Genomic DNA, 12,193 nt, shown 5'->3' on the forward strand with positions numbered 1-12,193 from the left:
ACAGTTGTACATTTCTTAAACTTCACCAACACAAAACGCAACGCACTTCGATCATGGGAGGACGTCAAAAAATCCACCACCATTCTCTGACACTTTAACCGTTAACCTTGGTTCAAACATTTTACCGTCCCACGCCCCCGCGGTATTCAGAATAATAATGACTTCAGATGTCACAATGATCGTTTACATGGATAAGGAGTCCTATGAATCCATGACTGCGTTATCATCACCTATGTTGTTTTTGTAAAAGGAACACGCGCCTCAGCAGCTTTCTCATCTTATGTGCTACTGTATGACACACTGGTTTTGCGCTGCCCAACTTGCTTAAGGCCATACCCCCCTGAACCCGCCCGATTCTCGTTCTGATCTTAAAGCTAAAGCAGGGTCTCGGGGGCTGTTAGTACTTGGATGGGAGGAACGCCTGGAATACCAGGTGCTGTAAACTTTTTTCTTTTAAACTCAGCTCATTGCCTCCGTTCCTACCGTGGGTACCGTGACCTGATGTTTACTGCCAACCGCTTTGGAGGATTTAAGCAACATACAAAAACTGACAACGTCTCTCAAAACTATTTTTGTGAAACATGAGGACAGTATAGTGATACTGCCAGCAGGGAGCACCAGAGAGCTGAACCGACAGTTGTACATTTCTTAAACTTTCACCAACACAAACACGCACGCTCACTTCAGATCATGGGAGGACGTCAAAAAATCACCACCCATTCTCTGACACTTTAACCGTTAACCTTGGTTCAAACATTTAACATCACACGCACACGCAGTGTATTTCAGATAATTAATGAATTCAGATGTCACAATGATCGTTTACATGGATAAGGAGTCCTACTGAATCAATTACTGCCGTTTATATCTAACTAATGATTGTTTTTGTAAAAGTGTAACGTCGAGCCTCAGCAGCTTTCTCACTCCTTATGTGCTACTGTATAAAACCTGGTTTTGCGCCTGCACTAATTGCTTACGGCCATACCACCCTGAACACGCCCGATCTCGTCTGATCTCGGAAGCTAAGCAGGGTCGGGCCTGGTTAGTACTTGGATGGGAGACCGCCTGGGAATACCAGGTGCTGTAAGCTTTTTCTTTTTCAACTCGAGCTCATTGACTCCGTGGCCTACCGTGGCGTACCGTGACCTGATGTTTACTGCCAACCGCTTTGGAGGATTTAAGCAACATACAAAAACTGACAACGTCTCTCAAAACTATTTTTGTGAAACATGAGGACAGTATAGTGATACTGCCAGCAGGGAGCACCAGAGAGCTGAACCGACAGTTGTACATTTCTTAAACTTTCACCAACACAAACACGCACGCTCACTTCAGATCATGGGAGGACGTCAAAAAATCACCACCCATTCTCTGACACTTTAACCGTTAACCTTGGTTCAAACATTTAACATCACACGCACACGCAGTGTATTTCAGATAATTAATGAATTCAGATGTCACAATGATCGTTTACATGGATAAGGAGTCCTACTGAATCAATTACTGCCGTTTATATCTAACTAATGATTGTTTTTGTAAAAGTGTAACGTCGAGCCTCAGCAGCTTTCTCACTCCTTATGTGCTACTGTATAAAACCTGGTTTTGCGCCTGCACTAATTGCTTACGGCCATACCACCCTGAACACGCCCGATCTCGTCTGATCTCGGAAGCTAAGCAGGGTCGGGCCTGGTTAGTACTTGGATGGGAGACCGCCTGGGAATACCAGGTGCTGTAAGCTTTTTCTTTTTCAACTCGAGCTCATTGACTCCGTGGCCTACCGTGGCGTACCGTGACCTGATGTTTACTGCCAACCGCTTTGGAGGATTTAAGCAACATACAAAAACTGACAACGTCTCTCAAAACTATTTTTGTGAAACATGAGGACAGTATAGTGATACTGCCAGCAGGGAGCACCAGAGAGCTGAACCGACAGTTGTACATTTCTTAAACTTTCACCAACACAAACACGCACGCTCACTTCAGATCATGGGAGGACGTCAAAAAATCACCACCCATTCTCTGACACTTTAACCGTTAACCTTGGTTCAAACATTTAACATCACACGCACACGCAGTGTATTTCAGATAATTAATGAATTCAGATGTCACAATGATCGTTTACATGGATAAGGAGTCCTACTGAATCAATTACTGCCGTTTATATCTAACTAATGATTGTTTTTGTAAAAGTGTAACGTCGAGCCTCAGCAGCTTTCTCACTCCTTATGTGCTACTGTATAAAACCTGGTTTTGCGCCTGCACTAATTGCTTACGGCCATACCACCCTGAACACGCCCGATCTCGTCTGATCTCGGAAGCTAAGCAGGGTCGGGCCTGGTTAGTACTTGGATGGGAGACCGCCTGGGAATACCAGGTGCTGTAAGCTTTTTCTTTTTCAACTCGAGCTCATTGACTCCGTGGCCTACCGTGGCGTACCGTGACCTGATGTTTACTGCCAACCGCTTTGGAGGATTTAAGCAACATACAAAAACTGACAACGTCTCTCAAAACTATTTTTGTGAAACATGAGGACAGTATAGTGATACTGCCAGCAGGGAGCACCAGAGAGCTGAACCGACAGTTGTACATTTCTTAAACTTTCACCAACACAAACACGCACGCTCACTTCAGATCATGGGAGGACGTCAAAAAATCACCACCCATTCTCTGACACTTTAACCGTTAACCTTGGTTCAAACATTTAACATCACACGCACACGCAGTGTATTTCAGATAATTAATGAATTCAGATGTCACAATGATCGTTTACATGGATAAGGAGTCCTACTGAATCAATTACTGCCGTTTATATCTAACTAATGATTGTTTTTGTAAAAGTGTAACGTCGAGCCTCAGCAGCTTTCTCACTCCTTATGTGCTACTGTATAAAACCTGGTTTTGCGCCTGCACTAATTGCTTACGGCCATACCACCCTGAACACGCCCGATCTCGTCTGATCTCGGAAGCTAAGCAGGGTCGGGCCTGGTTAGTACTTGGATGGGAGACCGCCTGGGAATACCAGGTGCTGTAAGCTTTTTCTTTTTCAACTCGAGCTCATTGACTCCGTGGCCTACCGTGGCGTACCGTGACCTGATGTTTACTGCCAACCGCTTTGGAGGATTTAAGCAACATACAAAAACTGACAACGTCTCTCAAAACTATTTTTGTGAAACATGAGGACAGTATAGTGATACTGCCAGCAGGGAGCACCAGAGAGCTGAACCGACAGTTGTACATTTCTTAAACTTTCACCAACACAAACACGCACGCTCACTTCAGATCATGGGAGGACGTCAAAAAATCACCACCCATTCTCTGACACTTTAACCGTTAACCTTGGTTCAAACATTTAACATCACACGCACACGCAGTGTATTTCAGATAATTAATGAATTCAGATGTCACAATGATCGTTTACATGGATAAGGAGTCCTACTGAATCAATTACTGCCGTTTATATCTAACTAATGATTGTTTTTGTAAAAGTGTAACGTCGAGCCTCAGCAGCTTTCTCACTCCTTATGTGCTACTGTATAAAACCTGGTTTTGCGCCTGCACTAATTGCTTACGGCCATACCACCCTGAACACGCCCGATCTCGTCTGATCTCGGAAGCTAAGCAGGGTCGGGCCTGGTTAGTACTTGGATGGGAGACCGCCTGGGAATACCAGGTGCTGTAAGCTTTTTCTTTTTCAACTCGAGCTCATTGACTCCGTGGCCTACCGTGGCGTACCGTGACCTGATGTTTACTGCCAACCGCTTTGGAGGATTTAAGCAACATACAAAAACTGACAACGTCTCTCAAAACTATTTTTGTGAAACATGAGGACAGTATAGTGATACTGCCAGCAGGGAGCACCAGAGAGCTGAACCGACAGTTGTACATTTCTTAAACTTTCACCAACACAAACACGCACGCTCACTTCAGATCATGGGAGGACGTCAAAAAATCACCACCCATTCTCTGACACTTTAACCGTTAACCTTGGTTCAAACATTTAACATCACACGCACACGCAGTGTATTTCAGATAATTAATGAATTCAGATGTCACAATGATCGTTTACATGGATAAGGAGTCCTACTGAATCAATTACTGCCGTTTATATCTAACTAATGATTGTTTTGTAAAGTGTAACGTCGAGCCTCAGCAGCTTTCTCACTCCTTATGTGCTACTGTATAAAACCTGGTTTTGCGCCTGCACTAATTGCTTACGGCCATACCACCCTGAACACGCCCGATCTCGTCTGATCTCGGAAGCTAAGCAGGGTCGGGCCTGGTTAGTACTTGGATGGGAGACCGCCTGGGAATACCAGGTGCTGTAAGCTTTTTCTTTTTCAACTCGAGCTCATTGACTCCGTGGCCTACCGTGGCGTACCGTGACCTGATGTTTACTGCCAACCGCTTTGGAGGATTTAAGCAACATACAAAAACTGACAACGTCTCTCAAAACTATTTTTGTGAAACATGAGGACAGTATAGTGATACTGCCAGCAGGGAGCACCAGAGAGCTGAACCGACAGTTGTACATTTCTTAAACTTTCACCAACACAAACACGCACGCTCACTTCAGATCATGGGAGGACGTCAAAAAATCACCACCCATTCTCTGACACTTTAACCGTTAACCTTGGTTCAAACATTTAACATCACACGCACACGCAGTGTATTTCAGATAATTAATGAATTCAGATGTCACAATGATCGTTTACATGGATAAGGAGTCCTACTGAATCAATTACTGCCGTTTATATCTAACTAATGATTGTTTTTGTAAGAGTGTAACGTCGAGCCTCAGCAGCTTTCTCACTCCTTATGTGCTACTGTATAAAACCTGGTTTTGCGCCTGCACTAATTGCTTACGGCCATACCACCCTGAACACGCCCGATCTCGTCTGATCTCGGAAGCTAAGCAGGGTCGGGCCTGGTTAGTACTTGGATGGGAGACCGCCTGGGAATACCAGGTGCTGTAAGCTTTTTCTTTTTCAACTCGAGCTCATTGACTCCGTGGCCTACCGTGGCGTACCGTGACCTGATGTTTACTGCCAACCGCTTTGGAGGATTTAAGCAACATACAAAAACTGACAACGTCTCTCAAAACTATTTTTGTGAAACATGAGGACAGTATAGTGATACTGCCAGCAGGGAGCACCAGAGAGCTGAACCGACAGTTGTACATTTCTTAAACTTTCACCAACACAAACACGCACGCTCACTTCAGATCATGGGAGGACGTCAAAAAATCACCACCCATTCTCTGACACTTTAACCGTTAACCTTGGTTCAAACATTTAACATCACACGCACACGCAGTGTATTTCAGATAATTAATGAATTCAGATGTCACAATGATCGTTTACATGGATAAGGAGTCCTACTGAATCAATTACTGCCGTTTATATCTAACTAATGATTGTTTTTGTAAGAGTGTAACGTCGAGCCTCAGCAGCTTTCTCACTCCTTATGTGCTACTGTATAAAACCTGGTTTTGCGCCTGCACTAATTGCTTACGGCCATACCACCCTGAACACGCCCGATCTCGTCTGATCTCGGAAGCTAAGCAGGGTCGGGCCTGGTTAGTACTTGGATGGGAGACCGCCTGGGAATACCAGGTGCTGTAAGCTTTTTCTTTTTCAACTCGAGCTCATTGACTCCGTGGCCTACCGTGGCGTACCGTGACCTGATGTTTACTGCCAACCGCTTTGGAGGATTTAAGCAACATACAAAAACTGACAACGTCTCTCAAAACTATTTTTGTGAAACATGAGGACAGTATAGTGATACTGCCAGCAGGGAGCACCAGAGAGCTGAACCGACAGTTGTACATTTCTTAAACTTTCACCAACACAAACACGCACGCTCACTTCAGATCATGGGAGGACGTCAAAAATCACCACCCATTCTCTGACACTTTAACCGTTAACCTTGGTTCAAACATTTAACATCACACGCACACGCAGTGTATTTCAGATAATTAATGAATTCAGATGTCACAATGATCGTTTACATGGATAAGGAGTCCTACTGAATCAATTACTGCCGTTTATATCTAACTAATGATTGTTTTTGTAAAGTGTAACGTCGAGCCTCAGCAGCTTTCTCACTCCTTATGTGCTACTGTATAAAACCTGGTTTTGCGCCTGCACTAATTGCTTACGGCCATACCACCCTGAACACGCCCGATCTCGTCTGATCTCGGAAGCTAAGCAGGGTCGGGCCTGGTTAGTACTTGGATGGGAGACCGCCTGGGAATACCAGGTGCTGTAAGCTTTTTCTTTTTCAACTCGAGCTCATTGACTCCGTGGCCTACCGTGGCGTACCGTGACCTGATGTTTACTGCCAACCGCTTTGGAGGATTTAAGCAACATACAAAAACTGACAACGTCTCTCAAAACTATTTTTGTGAAACATGAGGACAGTATAGTGATACTGCCAGCAGGGAGCACCAGAGAGCTGAACCGACAGTTGTACATTTCTTAAACTTTCACCAACACAAACACGCACGCTCACTTCAGATCATGGGAGGACGTCAAAAAATCACCACCCATTCTCTGACACTTTAACCGTTAACCTTGGTTCAAACATTTAACATCACACGCACACGCAGTGTATTTCAGATAATTAATGAATTCAGATGTCACAATGATCGTTTACATGGATAAGGAGTCCTACTGAATCAATTACTGCCGTTTATATCTAACTAATGATTGTTTTTGTAAGAGTGTAACGTCGAGCCTCAGCAGCTTTCTCACTCCTTATGTGCTACTGTATAAAACCTGGTTTTGCGCCTGCACTAATTGCTTACGGCCATACCACCCTGAACACGCCCGATCTCGTCTGATCTCGGAAGCTAAGCAGGGTCGGGCCTGGTTAGTACTTGGATGGGAGACCGCCTGGGAATACCAGGTGCTGTAAGCTTTTTCTTTTTCAACTCGAGCTCATTGACTCCGTGGCGTACCGTGACCTGATGTTTACTGCCAACCGCTTTGGAGGATTTAAGCAACATACAAAAACTGACAACGTCTCTCAAAACTATTTTTGTGAAACATGAGGACAGTATAGTGATACTGCCAGCAGGGAGCACCAGAGAGCTGAACCGACAGTTGTACATTTCTTAAACTTTCACCAACACAAACACGCACGCTCACTTCAGATCATGGGAGGACGTCAAAAAATCACCACCCATTCTCTGACACTTTAACCGTTAACCTTGGTTCAAACATTTAACATCACACGCACACGCAGTGTATTTCAGATAATTAATGAATTCAGATGTCACAATGATCGTTTACATGGATAAGGAGTCCTACTGAATCAATTACTGCCGTTTATATCTAACTAATGATTGTTTTTGTAAAGTGTAACGTCGAGCCTCAGCAGCTTTCTCACTCCTTATGTGCTACTGTATAAAACCTGGTTTTGCGCCTGCACTAATTGCTTACGGCCATACCACCCTGAACACGCCCGATCTCGTCTGATCTCGGAAGCTAAGCAGGGTCGGGCCTGGTTAGTACTTGGATGGGAGACCGCCTGGGAATACCAGGTGCTGTAAGCTTTTTCTTTTTCAACTCGAGCTCATTGACTCCGTGGCCTACCGTGGCGTACCGTGACCTGATGTTTACTGCCAACCGCTTTGGAGGATTTAAGCAACATACAAAAACTGACAACGTCTCTCAAAACTATTTTTGTGAAACATGAGGACAGTATAGTGATACTGCCAGCAGGGAGCACCAGAGAGCTGAACCGACAGTTGTACATTTCTTAAACTTTCACCAACACAAACACGCACGCTCACTTCAGATCATGGGAGGACGTCAAAAAATCACCACCCATTCTCTGACACTTTAACCGTTAACCTTGGTTCAAACATTTAACATCACACGCACACGCAGTGTATTTCAGATAATTAATGAATTCAGATGTCACAATGATCGTTTACATGGATAAGGAGTCCTACTGAATCAATTACTGCCGTTTATATCTAACTAATGATTGTTTTTGTAAGAGTGTAACGTCGAGCCTCAGCAGCTTTCTCACTCCTTATGTGCTACTGTATAAAACCTGGTTTTGCGCCTGCACTAATTGCTTACGGCCATACCACCCTGAACACGCCCGATCTCGTCTGATCTCGGAAGCTAAGCAGGGTCGGGCCTGGTTAGTACTTGGATGGGAGACCGCCTGGGAATACCAGGTGCTGTAAGCTTTTTCTTTTTCAACTCGAGCTCATTGACTCCGTGGCCTACCGTGGCGTACCGTGACCTGATGTTTACTGCCAACCGCTTTGGAGGATTTAAGCAACATACAAAAACTGACAACGTCTCTCAAAACTATTTTTGTGAAACATGAGGACAGTATAGTGATACTGCCAGCAGGGAGCACCAGAGAGCTGAACCGACAGTTGTACATTTCTTAAACTTTCACCAACACAAACACGCACGCTCACTTCAGATCATGGGAGGACGTCAAAAAATCACCACCCATTCTCTGACACTTTAACCGTTAACCTTGGTTCAAACATTTAACATCACACGCACACGCAGTGTATTTCAGATAATTAATGAATTCAGATGTCACAATGATCGTTTACATGGATAAGGAGTCCTACTGAATCAATTACTGCCGTTTATATCTAACTAATGATTGTTTTTGTAAAAGTGTAACGTCGAGCCTCAGCAGCTTTCTCACTCCTTATGTGCTACTGTATAAAACCTGGTTTTGCGCCTGCACTAATTGCTTACGGCCATACCACCCTGAACACGCCCGATCTCGTCTGATCTCGGAAGCTAAGCAGGGTCGGGCCTGGTTAGTACTTGGATGGGAGACCGCCTGGGAATACCAGGTGCTGTAAGCTTTTCTTTTTCAACTCGAGCTCATTGACTCCGTGGCCTACCGTGGCGTACCGTGACCTGATGTTTACTGCCAACCGCTTTGGAGGATTTAAGCAACATACAAAAACTGACAACGTCTCTCAAAACTATTTTTGTGAAACATGAGGACAGTATAGTGATACTGCCAGCAGGGAGCACCAGAGAGCTGAACCGACAGTTGTACATTTCTTAAACTTTCACCAACACAAACACGCACGCTCACTTCAGATCATGGGAGGACGTCAAAAAATCACCACCCATTCTCTGACACTTTAACCGTTAACCTTGGTTCAAACATTTAACATCACACGCACACGCAGTGTATTTCAGATAATTAATGAATTCAGATGTCACAATGATCGTTTACATGGATAAGGAGTCCTACTGAATCAATTACTGCCGTTTATATCTAACTAATGATTGTTTTTGTAAAGTGTAACGTCGAGCCTCAGCAGCTTTCTCACTCCTTATGTGCTACTGTATAAAACCTGGTTTTGCGCCTGCACTAATTGCTTACGGCCATACCACCCTGAACACGCCCGATCTCGTCTGATCTCGGAAGCTAAGCAGGGTCGGGCCTGGTTAGTACTTGGATGGGAGACCGCCTGGGAATACCAGGTGCTGTAAGCTTTTTCTTTTTCAACTCGAGCTCATTGACTCCGTGCCCTACCGTGGCGTACCGTGACCTGATGTTTACTGCCAACCGCTTTGGAGGATTTAAGCAACATACAAAAACTGACAACGTCTCTCAAAACTATTTTTGTGAAACATGAGGACAGTATAGTGATACTGCCAGCAGGGAGCACCAGAGAGCTGAACCGACAGTTGTACATTTCTTAAACTTTCACCAACACAAACACGCACGCTCACTTCAGATCATGGGAGGACGTCAAAAAATCACCACCCATTCTCTGACACTTTAACCGTTAACCTTGGTTCAAACATTTAACATCACACGCACACGCAGTGTATTTCAGATAATTAATGAATTCAGATGTCACAATGATCGTTTACATGGATAAGGAGTCCTACTGAATCAATTACTGCCGTTTATATCTAACTAATGATTGTTTTTGTAAAAGTGTAACGTCGAGCCTCAGCAGCTTTCTCACTCCTTATGTGCTACTGTATAAACCTGGTTTTGCGCCTGCACTAATTGCTTACGGCCATACCACCCTGAACACGCCCGATCTCGTCTGATCTCGGAAGCTAAGCAGGGTCGGGCCTGGTTAGTACTTGGATGGGAGACCGCCTGGGAATACCGGGTGCTGTAAGCTTTTTCTTTTTCAACTCGAGCTCATTGACTCCGTGGCCTACCGTGGCGTACCGTGACCTGATGTTTACTGCCAACCGCTTTGGAGGATTTAAGCAACATACAAAAACTGACAACGTCTCTCAAAACTATTTTGTGAAACATGAGGACAGTATAGTGATACTGCCAGCAGGGAGCACCAGAGAGCTGAACCGACAGTTGTACATTTCTTAAACTTTCACCAACACAAACACGCACGCTCACTTCAGATCATGGGAGGACGTCAAAAAATCACCACCCATTCTCTGACACTTTAACCGTTAACCTTGGTTCAAACATTTAACATCACACGCACACGCAGTGTATTTCAGATAATTAATGAATTCAGATGTCACAATGATCGTTTACATGGATAAGGAGTTCCTACTGAATCAATTACTGCCGTTTATATCTAACTAATGATTGTTTTTGTAAGAGTGTAACGTCGAGCCTCAGCAGCTTTCTCACTCCTTATGTGCTACTGTATAAAACCTGGTTTGCGCCTGCACTAATTGCTTACGGCCATACCACCCTGAACACGCCCGATCTCGTCTGATCTCGGAAGCTAAGCAGGGTCGGGCCTGGTTAGTACTTGGATGGGAGACCGCCTGGGAATACCAGGTGCTGTAAGCTTTTTCTTTTTCAACTCGAGCTCATTGACTCCGTGGCCTACCGGGGCGTACCGTGACCTGATGTTTACTGCCAACCGCTTTGGAGGATTTAAGCAACATACAAAAACTGACAACGTCTCTCAAAACTATTTTTGTGAAACATGAGGACAGTATAGTGATACTGCCAGCAGGGAGCACCAGAGAGCTGAACCGACAGTTGTACATTTCTTAAACTTTCACCAACACAAACACGCACGCTCACATTCAGATCATGGGAGGACGTCAAAAAATCACCACCCATTCTCTGACACTTTAACCGTTAACCTTGGTTCAAACATTTAACATCACACGCACACGCAGTGTATTTCAGATAATTAATGAATTCAGATGTCACACATGATCGTTTACATGGATAAGGAGTCCTACTGAATCAATTACTGCCGTTTATATCTAACTAATGATTGTTTTGTAAGAGTGTAACGTCGAGCCTCAGCAGCTTTCTCACTCCTTATGTGCTACTGTATAAACCTGGTTTTGCGCCTGCACTAATTGCTTACGCCATACCACCCTGAACACGCCCGATCTCGTCTGATCTCGGAAGCTAAGCAGGGTCGGGCCTGGTTAGTACTTGGATGGGAGACCGCCTGGGAATACCAGGTGCTGTAAGCTTTTTCTTTTTCAACTCCTTTTTCAACTCGAGCTCATTGACTCCGTGGCCTACCGTGGCGTACCGTGACCTGATGTTTACTGCCAACCGCTTTGGAGGATTTAAGCAACATACAAAAACTGACAACGTCTCTCAAAACTATTTTTGTGAAACATGAGGACAGTATAGTGATACTGCCAGCAGGGAGCACCAGAGAGCTGAACCGACAGTTGTACATTTCTTAAACTTTCACCAACACAAACACGCACGCTCACTTCAGATCATGGGAGGACGTCAAAAAATCACCACCCATTCTCTGACACTTTAACCGTTAACCTTGGTTCAAACATTTAACATCACACGCACACGCAGTGTATTTCAGATAATTAATGAATTCAGATGTCACAATGATCGTTTACATGGATAAGGAGTCCTACTGAATCAATTACTGCCGTTTATATCTAACTAATGATTGTTTTGTAAGAGTGTAACGTCGAGCCTCAGCAGCTTTCTCACTCCTTATGTGCTACTGTATAAAACCTGGTTTTGCGCCTGCACTAATTGCTTACGGCCATACCACCCTTAAACACGCCCGATCTCGTCTGATCTCGGAAGCTAAGCAGGGTCGGGCCTGGTTAGTACTTGGATGGGAGACCGCCTGGGAATACCAGGTGCTGTAAGCTTTTTCCTTTTCAACTCGAGCTCATTGACTCCGTGGCGTACCGTGACCGACCTGATGTTTACTGCCAACCGCTTTGGAGGATTTAAGCAACATACA

General features: G+C 44.6%; 18 non-coding genes across 18 annotated transcripts; all 18 read left to right on the forward strand.

Annotated features, from left to right (window-relative positions):
* Positions 1-971: 971 nt before the first annotated feature.
* LOC130394368 (5S ribosomal RNA) lies at positions 972-1,090 on the forward strand. Its single transcript, XR_008897534.1, has one exon. It is a non-coding gene; the product is annotated as a 5S ribosomal RNA (ribosomal RNA).
* Positions 1,091-1,619: 529 nt separating this feature from the next.
* Positions 1,620-1,738, forward strand: LOC130394380 (5S ribosomal RNA). Its single transcript, XR_008897545.1, has one exon. It is a non-coding gene; the product is annotated as a 5S ribosomal RNA (ribosomal RNA).
* Positions 1,739-2,267: 529 nt separating this feature from the next.
* Positions 2,268-2,386, forward strand: LOC130394392 (5S ribosomal RNA). Its single transcript, XR_008897556.1, has one exon. It is a non-coding gene; the product is annotated as a 5S ribosomal RNA (ribosomal RNA).
* Positions 2,387-2,915: 529 nt separating this feature from the next.
* On the forward strand, positions 2,916-3,034 carry LOC130394405 (5S ribosomal RNA). Its single transcript, XR_008897567.1, has one exon. It is a non-coding gene; the product is annotated as a 5S ribosomal RNA (ribosomal RNA).
* A 529-nt stretch (positions 3,035-3,563) lies between these two features.
* On the forward strand, positions 3,564-3,682 carry LOC130394417 (5S ribosomal RNA). Its single transcript, XR_008897578.1, has one exon. It is a non-coding gene; the product is annotated as a 5S ribosomal RNA (ribosomal RNA).
* A 527-nt stretch (positions 3,683-4,209) lies between these two features.
* On the forward strand, positions 4,210-4,328 carry LOC130394432 (5S ribosomal RNA). The gene has a single exon (XR_008897590.1). It is a non-coding gene; the product is annotated as a 5S ribosomal RNA (ribosomal RNA).
* Positions 4,329-4,857: 529 nt separating this feature from the next.
* Positions 4,858-4,976, forward strand: LOC130394444 (5S ribosomal RNA). The gene has a single exon (XR_008897601.1). It is a non-coding gene; the product is annotated as a 5S ribosomal RNA (ribosomal RNA).
* Positions 4,977-5,505: 529 nt separating this feature from the next.
* LOC130394456 (5S ribosomal RNA) lies at positions 5,506-5,624 on the forward strand. The gene has a single exon (XR_008897612.1). It is a non-coding gene; the product is annotated as a 5S ribosomal RNA (ribosomal RNA).
* A 527-nt stretch (positions 5,625-6,151) lies between these two features.
* On the forward strand, positions 6,152-6,270 carry LOC130394468 (5S ribosomal RNA). The gene has a single exon (XR_008897623.1). It is a non-coding gene; the product is annotated as a 5S ribosomal RNA (ribosomal RNA).
* A 529-nt stretch (positions 6,271-6,799) lies between these two features.
* On the forward strand, positions 6,800-6,918 carry LOC130394480 (5S ribosomal RNA). Its single transcript, XR_008897634.1, has one exon. It is a non-coding gene; the product is annotated as a 5S ribosomal RNA (ribosomal RNA).
* A 518-nt stretch (positions 6,919-7,436) lies between these two features.
* On the forward strand, positions 7,437-7,555 carry LOC130394492 (5S ribosomal RNA). Its single transcript, XR_008897645.1, has one exon. It is a non-coding gene; the product is annotated as a 5S ribosomal RNA (ribosomal RNA).
* A 529-nt stretch (positions 7,556-8,084) lies between these two features.
* On the forward strand, positions 8,085-8,203 carry LOC130394504 (5S ribosomal RNA). The gene has a single exon (XR_008897656.1). It is a non-coding gene; the product is annotated as a 5S ribosomal RNA (ribosomal RNA).
* A 529-nt stretch (positions 8,204-8,732) lies between these two features.
* On the forward strand, positions 8,733-8,851 carry LOC130394517 (5S ribosomal RNA). The gene has a single exon (XR_008897667.1). It is a non-coding gene; the product is annotated as a 5S ribosomal RNA (ribosomal RNA).
* A 527-nt stretch (positions 8,852-9,378) lies between these two features.
* On the forward strand, positions 9,379-9,497 carry LOC130394529 (5S ribosomal RNA). Its single transcript, XR_008897678.1, has one exon. It is a non-coding gene; the product is annotated as a 5S ribosomal RNA (ribosomal RNA).
* Positions 9,498-10,025: 528 nt separating this feature from the next.
* LOC130399680 (5S ribosomal RNA) lies at positions 10,026-10,144 on the forward strand. The gene has a single exon (XR_008902183.1). It is a non-coding gene; the product is annotated as a 5S ribosomal RNA (ribosomal RNA).
* Positions 10,145-10,672: 528 nt separating this feature from the next.
* Positions 10,673-10,791, forward strand: LOC130394541 (5S ribosomal RNA). Its single transcript, XR_008897689.1, has one exon. It is a non-coding gene; the product is annotated as a 5S ribosomal RNA (ribosomal RNA).
* Positions 10,792-11,320: 529 nt separating this feature from the next.
* Positions 11,321-11,438, forward strand: LOC130394677 (5S ribosomal RNA). Its single transcript, XR_008897812.1, has one exon. It is a non-coding gene; the product is annotated as a 5S ribosomal RNA (ribosomal RNA).
* Positions 11,439-11,978: 540 nt separating this feature from the next.
* On the forward strand, positions 11,979-12,098 carry LOC130401131 (5S ribosomal RNA). The gene has a single exon (XR_008903589.1). It is a non-coding gene; the product is annotated as a 5S ribosomal RNA (ribosomal RNA).
* Positions 12,099-12,193: the final 95 nt, after the last annotated feature.

The sequence above is a fragment of the Gadus chalcogrammus genome, chromosome 12 (assembly GCF_026213295.1).
Source record: "Gadus chalcogrammus isolate NIFS_2021 chromosome 12, NIFS_Gcha_1.0, whole genome shotgun sequence".
NCBI classification, from domain to species: Eukaryota; Metazoa; Chordata; class Actinopteri; order Gadiformes; family Gadidae; genus Gadus; species Gadus chalcogrammus.